The sequence below is a fragment of the Coregonus clupeaformis genome, chromosome 7 (assembly GCF_020615455.1).
Source record: "Coregonus clupeaformis isolate EN_2021a chromosome 7, ASM2061545v1, whole genome shotgun sequence".
Taxonomy (NCBI): Eukaryota; Metazoa; Chordata; class Actinopteri; order Salmoniformes; family Salmonidae; genus Coregonus; species Coregonus clupeaformis.
In genome coordinates this window covers 64,350,767-64,360,733 of record NC_059198.1, presented here as the reverse complement: position 1 = coordinate 64,360,733, position 9,967 = coordinate 64,350,767, and the positions used below count along the sequence as shown (strand labels likewise).

The following is a 9,967-nucleotide window of genomic DNA, read 5'->3' as shown; positions in this document are numbered from 1 at the left end:
GCTAGGTAGCCAGCTGTTAGCCAGCTGTTAGCCAGCTTTTAGCCAGCTAGGTAGCCAGCTGTTAGTCAGCTGTTATCCAGCTGTTAGTCAGCTAGTTAGCCAGCTGTTAGCCAGCTGTTAGTCAGCTAGTTAGCCAGCTAGGTAGCCAGCTGTTAGCCAGCTGTTAGCCAGCTTTTAGCCAGCTAGGTAGCCAGCTGTTAGCCAGCTGTTAGCCAGCTAGGTAGCCAGCTAGGTAGCCAGCTGTTAGCCAGCTAGGTAGCCAGCTGTTAGCCAGCAAGGTAGCATGACTGAAAAAGGTTGATACATGACTGGACAATGTTGCTTGTTATCAAATAAATAGTTAGGGCCTGCGGCATGGATTATGAAATTACTCACATTAGTCATTCTAGAAGTAGAATGTATGTGAATAATTTACTGATTTTTTAATGATGCACAGAAATTAAAAATCAACACTTTGTAAAAAATATATATTAGAGGGTTCATTTATACTGTCAAAAATTATAATTCAAATAAATTATAGCATTACTATTGATTACCCAGCTCATTCCCTGATAATACAGATACTGCACTAACTCAACATTAGGAAGGAGGCAGGCTTATCCAACAGAAAATGCAGAGGTGAGAGAGGACTGAGTGGGCTTTATGAGACATCAGGCTACATAATGGCATTATTAAATGACTATATTCCAGGTGTGGGGGTTAAGTCGGGGGGCTAAGATGCTACAGAAGCTAGTAGTAATAACCAGAGGAGCGATATTCCTGCCCCCATGTTGCCTCCCAGGACTAAAGAGCGGGTGTAGTCTATCAGTGAAGCTATCTGTAAACGTATGGATGTGAACTCCAGTCTCCGTGCAGTAGAAGGACACTCGGCCCTCCACGTAGTCCAGAAACACCCCCACCTTCCTGGGCTTCTGCTCCAGGCCCACGGGGGTGATGGTGGGGGAGGTGTTAGCTACGTATTGACCCCCGCTCTTTAGGCTCAGTGTCCAGAAGCCATTGGCTGGGCTGACTGTAAACTTCCCCTTCCTGTTGATGGACTGTCTGGCCACGCCCAGGTTCCACTCTAGCTTCTCTCCCACCTCCACCTCCCAGTAGTACCTGGAATGGAGTCAACATTAATCCAGTAGTAGCTGGAATGGAGTCAACAAAAGTCCAGTCCATGTGTTCATCATTACAAATGATGAACTTAGTATTGAAGTCCAGTCCATGTTTTCATCATTACAACTGATGAATTTAGTATTTTAGTCCAGTCCATGTTTAACTACAGCACTAGTTAAGCTAAAGAGCCAGGAGTGAATCCTAACTTCTACTTAAGTATGTATCCCGGCAATAGTTTCAACAAATAAACTATATCAGACGGCCTGACCTCCGTTCTTAGAACCATAGATATATGATCATAGATCTTTATGATAATATAGATATATAGATATACAATGGTATTATATAGGCAAACAGTATAAAGAGGGACATTACAGTACCTGCCGCTGCTGAAGGACTCTCTGCCCAGGACGTTGGCCACGCGGTCAAACCTCTTGGGGTTGTCTGGGACCTCCTGGTGTTTGTCTGTGTGTCGCACCTGTTTCCGGTCGTCTGAGACAGAGAGGGAGGCGTGGGCCGTCTTGGGACTCAGGGAGATGTCTACTAGGGTAGAGGGAGGAAAGAGAAGCCTATTAGTGCCATGGCAACAGCAAACTCACCTTGGTAAAACAAGTATTTTAAGAACTGCAAAAAATACATCTTATGGCGTAGCTAATTATTTGGGCAGGTGGAGACATACCAGCAATTATCAGGAAATAAGACTTTTCCACACTTTTACAGTGTTAGTTCCATCAGCTGTTGTACAATATGATATAAAACACATGAAAAACTGAATTTTGACTGCACTGGGCAGGCGGAGACATACCTGTGTATTTCTGTATTTTCTTCAGCTCTGCAAAATATAACAGTTCCAGTAAGAATCCTTCCCAGACAAACAGGTCTGACATTTCATTCACCCAAAATATCTACAGTAGAAGAACACTGTAATCATTTATCAGATGCTGACAGATGTCTAATCAACACAAAACATGTAGTCTACTAAAGTGTTGAGGGTGGATGTAGAACTGTAAAAGATGTATCCAGTATTATATGAAAGGAAGTATCCGTAGCGCAATACTGACCAGCTTTAGAGAGTCTATTGAGCTCTCCCTTGACCATGTCCATCAGATCTGACAATGCTCTCCTGGTCACGCCCATGCAGGGGTCTGTCTCCATGGTAACCTTGGACCAGTCCCTCCTCTCAGAGTAACCCAGGGTGGAAGTGGTGCTCTGCAACGTTCATAGAGGACAAACAAACACTGTCATATTTGAAGATGAAATATAGGCGGTCGGGGTACTAAGTTAAGGGTTCAAGCATTTTCTTCTGTGGCCATGATAGAAACTGTTAAGAAACTCAGTTTTACAAACTCTTTTTGGAAGTGACGACATGAGGAAGCAAAGGTCAGCGTGCAGTCGTAGTTTGGGTCCTGGATTCTGATTGGCTGAAAGCCCGAGGTATATCAGACATTATAAACTGGGTGGTTCGAGCCCTGAATGCTGATTGGCTGAAAGCCGTGGTATATCAGACAATATAAACTGGGTGGTTCGAGCCCTGAAAGCTGATTGGCTGAAAGCCGAGGTATATCAGACATTATAAACTGGGTGGTTCGAGCCCTGAATGCTGATTGGCTGAAAGCTGTGGTATATCAGACAGTATACCACGGGTATGACAAAATATTTAATTTTACTGTTTTAATTATGTTGGTAACCAGTTTATAATAGCAATAAGGCACCTCGGGGGTTTGTGGTATATGGCCAATATACCACGGCTAATGGCTGTATCCAGGCTGTACTCAGCGTTGCGTCATGCGTAAGAACAGCCCTTAGCTCTGGTATATTGACTATATACCACACCCCCTTCGGCCTTATTGCTTAACTATATGCTTACTGCACTGGGGTGAAGTTTCCCCTAGGTACAGATCTAGGATCAGCTTCCCCTCCCCAATCTTAACCTTAACCATTAGTTAATGCTAAACTGACCCAAGAGTAGCGTCTAGGGGCGACTTCACCCTACTCCATGCTTACCACTGCAACAGTCTTCTTACCACCACCACATAGCTCATCATGGCTCTGCTGAGAATGAGAAGGCCCCAGTTCAGTGTCTCCATTCCTCAGCTGTTTAATCTCCTGTTCCAGCTCCTTCACCAGCTTCTCAACAATCCTCTAAAGAAACACACAAACATTGTTACATTTGGTATATTGATAACCACAGTGCATTTCTGTCATAAGGTGGTAGATGAGGTGAGTTTTCCCCTAACTATGTAAAGCGCTTTGAGTACCTCAGTTGGTAGAAAGGCGCTAAATAAATCCAATCCATTATAATTTTGTATTCTAAGTTAATAAGTTCATAAATAAATAATAGTATTACTGTACATTACAGACCTCCTCCTCCCCCTCTCTCTCCTCGATGGCTGTCACCACGGCCTTGTGGCTCTTCTCCATGGAACTCACCAGGGCAGAGAACACCTTCTGGCTCTCACGCACCTCCCTCAGACACGAGTTCTGATTGGACAGAAAGACGTGTCAATATCTCAGATGTGAGTTCTAATTGGACAAGAGACTGTCAATATCTCAGACATAAATTCTGATTGGATAAAATACATGTCTGTATCTCACATCAACTTTAAGATGAAAAGGTGTGATTGGACAATACATGTATGTGGTAAAGGTGGTGGATTTGTCTAACTCATCTAGATCTACATAAGGACATGGGGTGTAGGGCAGGGCTCTCCAACCCTGTACCTGGAGAGCTACTGTCCTGTAAGTTTTCGCTACAACCCTAATCTAGGGCACCTGATTCTAATAATTAGCTGGTTGATAAACTGAATTAGGTTAGTTACAACTGGGGTTGGAAGGAAGCTCTCCAGGATACAGTGTTGGAGAGCCCCCGGTGTTAGGGGCTAGGGGTCAATTTGGGATTGGGACTCACTTTGAGGAGCTGCAGGGAGTGTCTGTCTGTCGACTTTCTGCAGTCTCTCCTGGATCATCTGGTCAATGTCTACAGCCTGTGGCTGCAGAAGAGGATTACACCAAGGTATCATGACATCAAGGGATCTGTTAGTTATACCAAAAAGTCTTGAACCTCTTTGTAGTAACTTGACAAGGAATGCCCACACGCATTTCAATATTACTTTCCTTAACTTTCAACCCAATAAATAAAAGGTGTAGAAACGGTACAAAAACAGCAGAACGATACAGCCCACTCAACCTGTGGTAGAATCACATTGTACAGATCTGACTCTTGGTGATGACATCATCAAAGGAGAAAGGTCACGGTCAATGCCAATAATAACCATGCACACATGAATAGCAATCATACTATACTGCAGGTAAGTACAACACATATTCAATGTAATTATTTATATAGTGTCCACACTATAACACTCTTAATGTCACAAGATGTTGTACTAAGATACAAGATGTTGTACACAAGATGTTGTACTAAGATACAAGATGTTGTACAAGATGTTGTATACAAGATGTTGTACTAAGGTCACTAGGGTACCGTGTCGTGGCTCTCCTCAGGGCTCTCTGGCCTCGTCTTCCTGTAGTTGTCACAGACGTCAGCCAGGATGCGGTTGACACTAAGGTCTGGCCTGGAATAGAACAACCTCTTACAGAGGGGACAGTAGTCTGAACGGTGCCTGGTCCAGTACCTGTAATGGTCCAGTCCATGTTTTCATCATGCCGATAACTAATAAACTAATTCATCCATTCCATGTTTTACTCATGCACTAGTTGAGCTACAGAGGCAGTGAACAACAATGTATGTATCCTCTGCAATGCTTTCAATAAAGTTCAACAAATAATATCAGACGCCCCGACCTCCATTTTTATAACCATAAGATAATACAAGTTAAAGAGGGACGTACCCACACAGGCAGGCCTGACAGAAGTTGTGGCCACATGGAGTGGTCACGGGACTGCTGAAAATGTCCTTACACAGCGGACACAGGAAGTGCCTCTCAGAGAGCAGGCTGATGGTAGAGATGGTAGATGCCATGCCCTGGAAGGACGACATAGAAATCAATCTCTGAACACCTTCATGTTCTTGTCACGTAATACTTCCATTTGATAGGCCAGACACAGTTCACTGGTACAGCTTTGTTACCAGTTATCGAAGGTTTCCCCATTCTGTGTTTTCAATGGAAGAAGAGCGCGCGTTAAAAGCCACATTATTCACTCGCTTCATGGTCAAACTTAATCAACTAGTCAAAGTGAAAAGGTTGGGTTACAGTGCATTCGGCTGAATAAGAATAAGGCTGTAACGTAACAAAATGTGGAAAAAGTCAAGGGGTCTGAATACTTTCCGAAGGCACTGTAAGTGACTGTTTTCTCTCAGCAGGGAGGAAAACGCTCTTGTAATTCAATCATACTTTCCAAGGTGAAATGACAGACTGATTCATTCAACAACCTTTCCCATATGATTCATTCAATAACCTTTACCATTTGATAAATTCAATAACCTTTCCCATTTGATTCATTCAATAACCTTTCCCATTTGATTCATTCAATAACCTTTCCCATTTGATTCATTCAATAACCTTTCCCATTTGATTCATTCAATAACCTTTCCCCATTTGATTCATTCAATAACCTTTCCACATTTGCTGACAAATAACAAACGGAAGAGGACACAGGTTTATAAAACTCATCTGTTATGAAACCTAAGGACACCGGAGGGCTGTTGAAGTGACGATGTTAACACTGACTAGAGGGAACATATTTTGTCTTAAATACAGTGTACATCCCAAATGGCACCCTATTCCCTATGAGCCCTGGGTTAAAAGTAGTGCACTATAAGGGAATAGGGTACCATTTGGGACAAAACCACATGCAGTATAGGAGAGGAAGCCATTAAGACTCGGTGCAGCCAACAGACTCCCGACCAAAAAGCTATGTCTTCATGTCCTTGACATCACCGCAGCAAGCAGAGTCACGTTCCAGCTTATCCAATCAGATTGGACAAAAGACAGGATGTGAAAATTCTCAAAGGAAGGGAATTGTTATCAACTCCATGGTCGACTTGTGTATGGATATGGCACTATTGGAACTCTTTCAGGTCACAGATTCACCTGAAATCGCAAATCATGATTCTGTGTGTGTCTCATATCCTAGTTAGTTATGTGATCATCTGTGTCATTCAAAGAAAATTGTGTGCGTGCGTGTGGTTCTGTCTCTGTCTGTCTGTCTCTGTCTGTGTCTGTGTGTTGGAGAGAGACAGAGAGAGCGTAAAATTATTTGGTATGCAGTAGAACAGGTAGCGCCAAATATTCTGTTACATAATCAAGGAACCACCACTCAATACCAGCATGAGCTCTTCAAGCTATTATTATCACTAGATTCATAACTGTTTGGTTTTACCTCAAAGTGAAATTGCATTTTTTTCAGTTTTCCCTGTTAAAAACAAATAGTATAGTACCTATAAAGTTGTGACTTCCTGAACTGAGAAGAGTGACGTCCTGACCTGAGCAGTCGTAAACATGTTAAAAAGAAAATGGATGTTTCACATACTGTTCTGAACAGAGAGCCGACATCCTGACAAGGAGGATAGAATAGAATAAACTTTATTGTTCCCAAGCTGTGTTCAATATTTACCTGTCCCATTCGTTCCTGGCCAGGTACTTCGGTCGCCGGTCAGCCTGTCTCTCTTCCTGTATTCAGAGGCCAGGTGACAGGTGAGTTGCTAGAAAAGGTACTTTGGGCGGGGTTTAATCCAGATGTGTTCAGTCAGGTGTTTGCTTTGGGTGGTGGCTGTAACCTTAGACAATGGCTACGTCCCAATTATCTGAAGTGTGCACTTCTTCACTACTCCCCACAAATGTAAAATCATTTGATTGGTGGAGCCATGGACTATAGGCTAGTTTCCATTCATTTCAAATAAGTAAAGTGTAATGTGAAGTGAACAAGTGCACACTACGGGAGAAGGAAGAGATTACAGGAAAGCAATCCAGGTCAGTCTCAGGTAAGGACCCACCTTGAGTGTTAGAGCTGCCAAACAGCAGAACCAGGCCCTGCAGTACCTCTGGTCCAGGGTGTTAGAGTAGCCAAACAGCAGAACCAGGCCCTGCAGTACCTCTGGTCCAGGGTGTTAGAGCAGCCAAACAGCAGAACCAGGCCCTGCAGTACCTCTGGTCCAGGGTGTTAGAGCAGCCAAACAGCAGAACCAGGCCCTGCAGTACCTCTGGTCCAGGGTGTTAGAGCAGCCAAACAGCAGAACCAGGCCCTGCAGTACCTCTGGTCCAGGGTGTTAGAGCAGCCAAACAGCAGAACCAGGCCCTGCAGTACCTCTGGTCCAGGGTGTTAGAGCTGCCAAACAGCAGAACCAGGCCCTGTAGTACCTCTGGTCCAGGGTGTTAGAGCAGCCAAACAGCAGAACCAGGCCCTGCAGTACCTCTGGTCCAGGGTGTTAGAGCTGCCAAACAGCAGAACCAGGCCCTGTAGTACCTCTGGTCCAGGGTGTTAGAGCAGCCAAACAGCAGAACCAGGCCCTGTAGTACCTCTGGTCCAGGGTGTTAGAGCTGCCAAACAGCAGAACCAGGCCCTGTAGTACCTCTGGTCCAGGGTGTTAGAGCTGCCAAACAGCAGAACCAGGCCCTGTAGTACCTCTGGTCCAGGGTGTTAGAGCAGCCAAACAGCAGAACCAGGCCCTGTAGTACCTCTGGTCCAGGGTGTTAGAGCTGCCAAACAGCAGAACCAGGCCCTGTAGTACCTCTGGTCCAGGGTGTTAGAGCTGCCAAACAGCAGAACCAGGCCCTGTAGTACCTCTGGTCCAGGGTGTTAGTGTTGCTTGCTAACGCTGAGCCTTCCTGAAAGTTCACTAACTCCCTGGACCAGAGTTAGCCCTGCAGTAGCTAGTCTCGTCCACTAGCCAGCGCTGTCTCTCTGTAGTGTAGCAGCTGAGCCTGGGGATGAGGTTATGTGGTAGCTAGCCTTGTCCCCAGCCTCAACTGCTACACACACACACACAGAGAGAGAGAGAGAGAGAGAGAGAGAGAGAGAGAGAGAGAGAGAGAGAGAGAGAGAGAGAGAGAGAGAGAGAGAGAGAGAGAGAGAGAGAGAGAGAGAGAGAGAGTACAGTACAGTATCAGTGGGTTCTGCAGCCAGAGATCCAGTAGTCATCGTGGAAGGCTGAACACCAGAGCCCTGCTAGAGAGGATTTGTGTAGGAGTGTAGGAGTTTAGCTGTGTAGCCGTGAAGGAGTATAGGAGGGACGGCTGGTGGAAAGATTAAGTGGAATGTTTTTGAGATGGAAGTGTTGAAGCTGAAAGAGCAAGTTAACCTAGGGAGACAGACTGGTCTCTCCTGACTGTGAGACTGTTCAGTACAGTATGCAATGGAAGATCAGATCTGTGCTTTAACACAATAAATATACTACAGGGAAACAAAACAGGGATTTATTTTCAAAATCTGGTCATTTATCAGGCACAATAGAGACACCTACACCAGAAGTTATATAAAAAATAAGAACTATGTTCTTTCAAAAATGGATTTATATTGTATATTTACATTTACTTATTTAAATGTACACAGATTTATTGGGAATTCCAAAGACACCAAAAACAACAATACATTTAGAATGTCTTTAAATATTCCATCGTTAAAGGAGCTCACTTTATTCATAATTACATATTTCAAGAATGAATCTGTGTAAAATAATCTACTAATACCATAACGAGATCAGCAATCAAAAATAAACAACGTCTAATATCTAGATAACATACATCTCTGAATATTTCTCACTGACAAATACGTTTAATTACTGATCTGATTGGCCTCAGACCTCTACAAATCTGACAGTGGTGTTAAACTCTGCAGGAACGTCATCAATATGACATACACAATCTGTTAAACTGTTCAATGCATCTTCAATGTAGGCACCATTGTCTCAACGTCTATTAATTTGTGAAGCAGCGTTTGTGACGTAACCCCATGCCTCTCTGGCAGCACCTCCTACGACACCCCCAACAACGGCACCTACAGTGGGGGAAAAAAGTATTTAGTCAGCCACCAATTGTGCAAGTTCTCCCACTTAAAAAGATGAGAGAGGCCTGTAATTTTCATCATAGGTACACGTCAACTATGACAGACAAATTGAGAATTTTTTTCTCCAGAAAATCACATTGTAGGATTTTTAATGAATTTATTTGCAAATTATGGTGGAAAATAAGTATTTGGTCACCTACAAACATGCAAGATTTCTGGCTCTCACAGACCTGTAACTTCTTCTTTAAGAGGCTCCTCTGTCCTCCACTCGTTACCTGTATTAATGGCACCTGTTTGAACTTGTTATCAGTATAAAAGACACCTGTCCACAACCTCAAACAGTCACACTCCAAACTCCACTATGGCCAAGACCAAAGAGCTGTCAAAGGACACCAGAAACAAAATTGTAGACCTGCACCAGGCTGGGAAGACTGAATCTGCAATAGGTAAGCAGCTTGGTTTGAAGAAATCAACTGTGGGAGCAATTATTAGGAAATGGAAGACATACAAGACCACTGATAATCTCCCTCGATCTGGGGCTCCACGCAAGATCTCACCCCGTGGGGTCAAAATGATCAGAAGAACGGTGAGCAAAAATCCCAGAACCACACGGGGGGACCTAGTGAATGACCTGCAAAGAGCTGGGACCAAAGTAACAAAGCCTACCATCAGTAACACACTACGCCGCCAGGGACTCAAATCCTGCAGTGCCAGACGTGTCCCCCTGCTTAAGCCAGTACATGTCCAGGCCCGTCTGAAGTTTGCTAGAGTGCATTTGGATGATCCAGAAGAGGATTGGGAGAATGTCATATGGTCAGATGAAACCAAAATAGAACATTTTGGTAAAAACTCAACTCGTCGTGTTTGGAGGAGAAAGAATGCTGAGTTGCATCCAAAGAACACC

At 44.0% G+C, this 9,967-nt stretch overlaps 1 pseudogene; it reads right to left on the bottom strand.

The window, feature by feature from the left end:
• Positions 1–439: 439 nt before the first annotated feature.
• LOC121570289 lies at positions 440–5,098 on the bottom strand (annotated as a pseudogene).
• Positions 5,099–9,967: the final 4,869 nt, after the last annotated feature.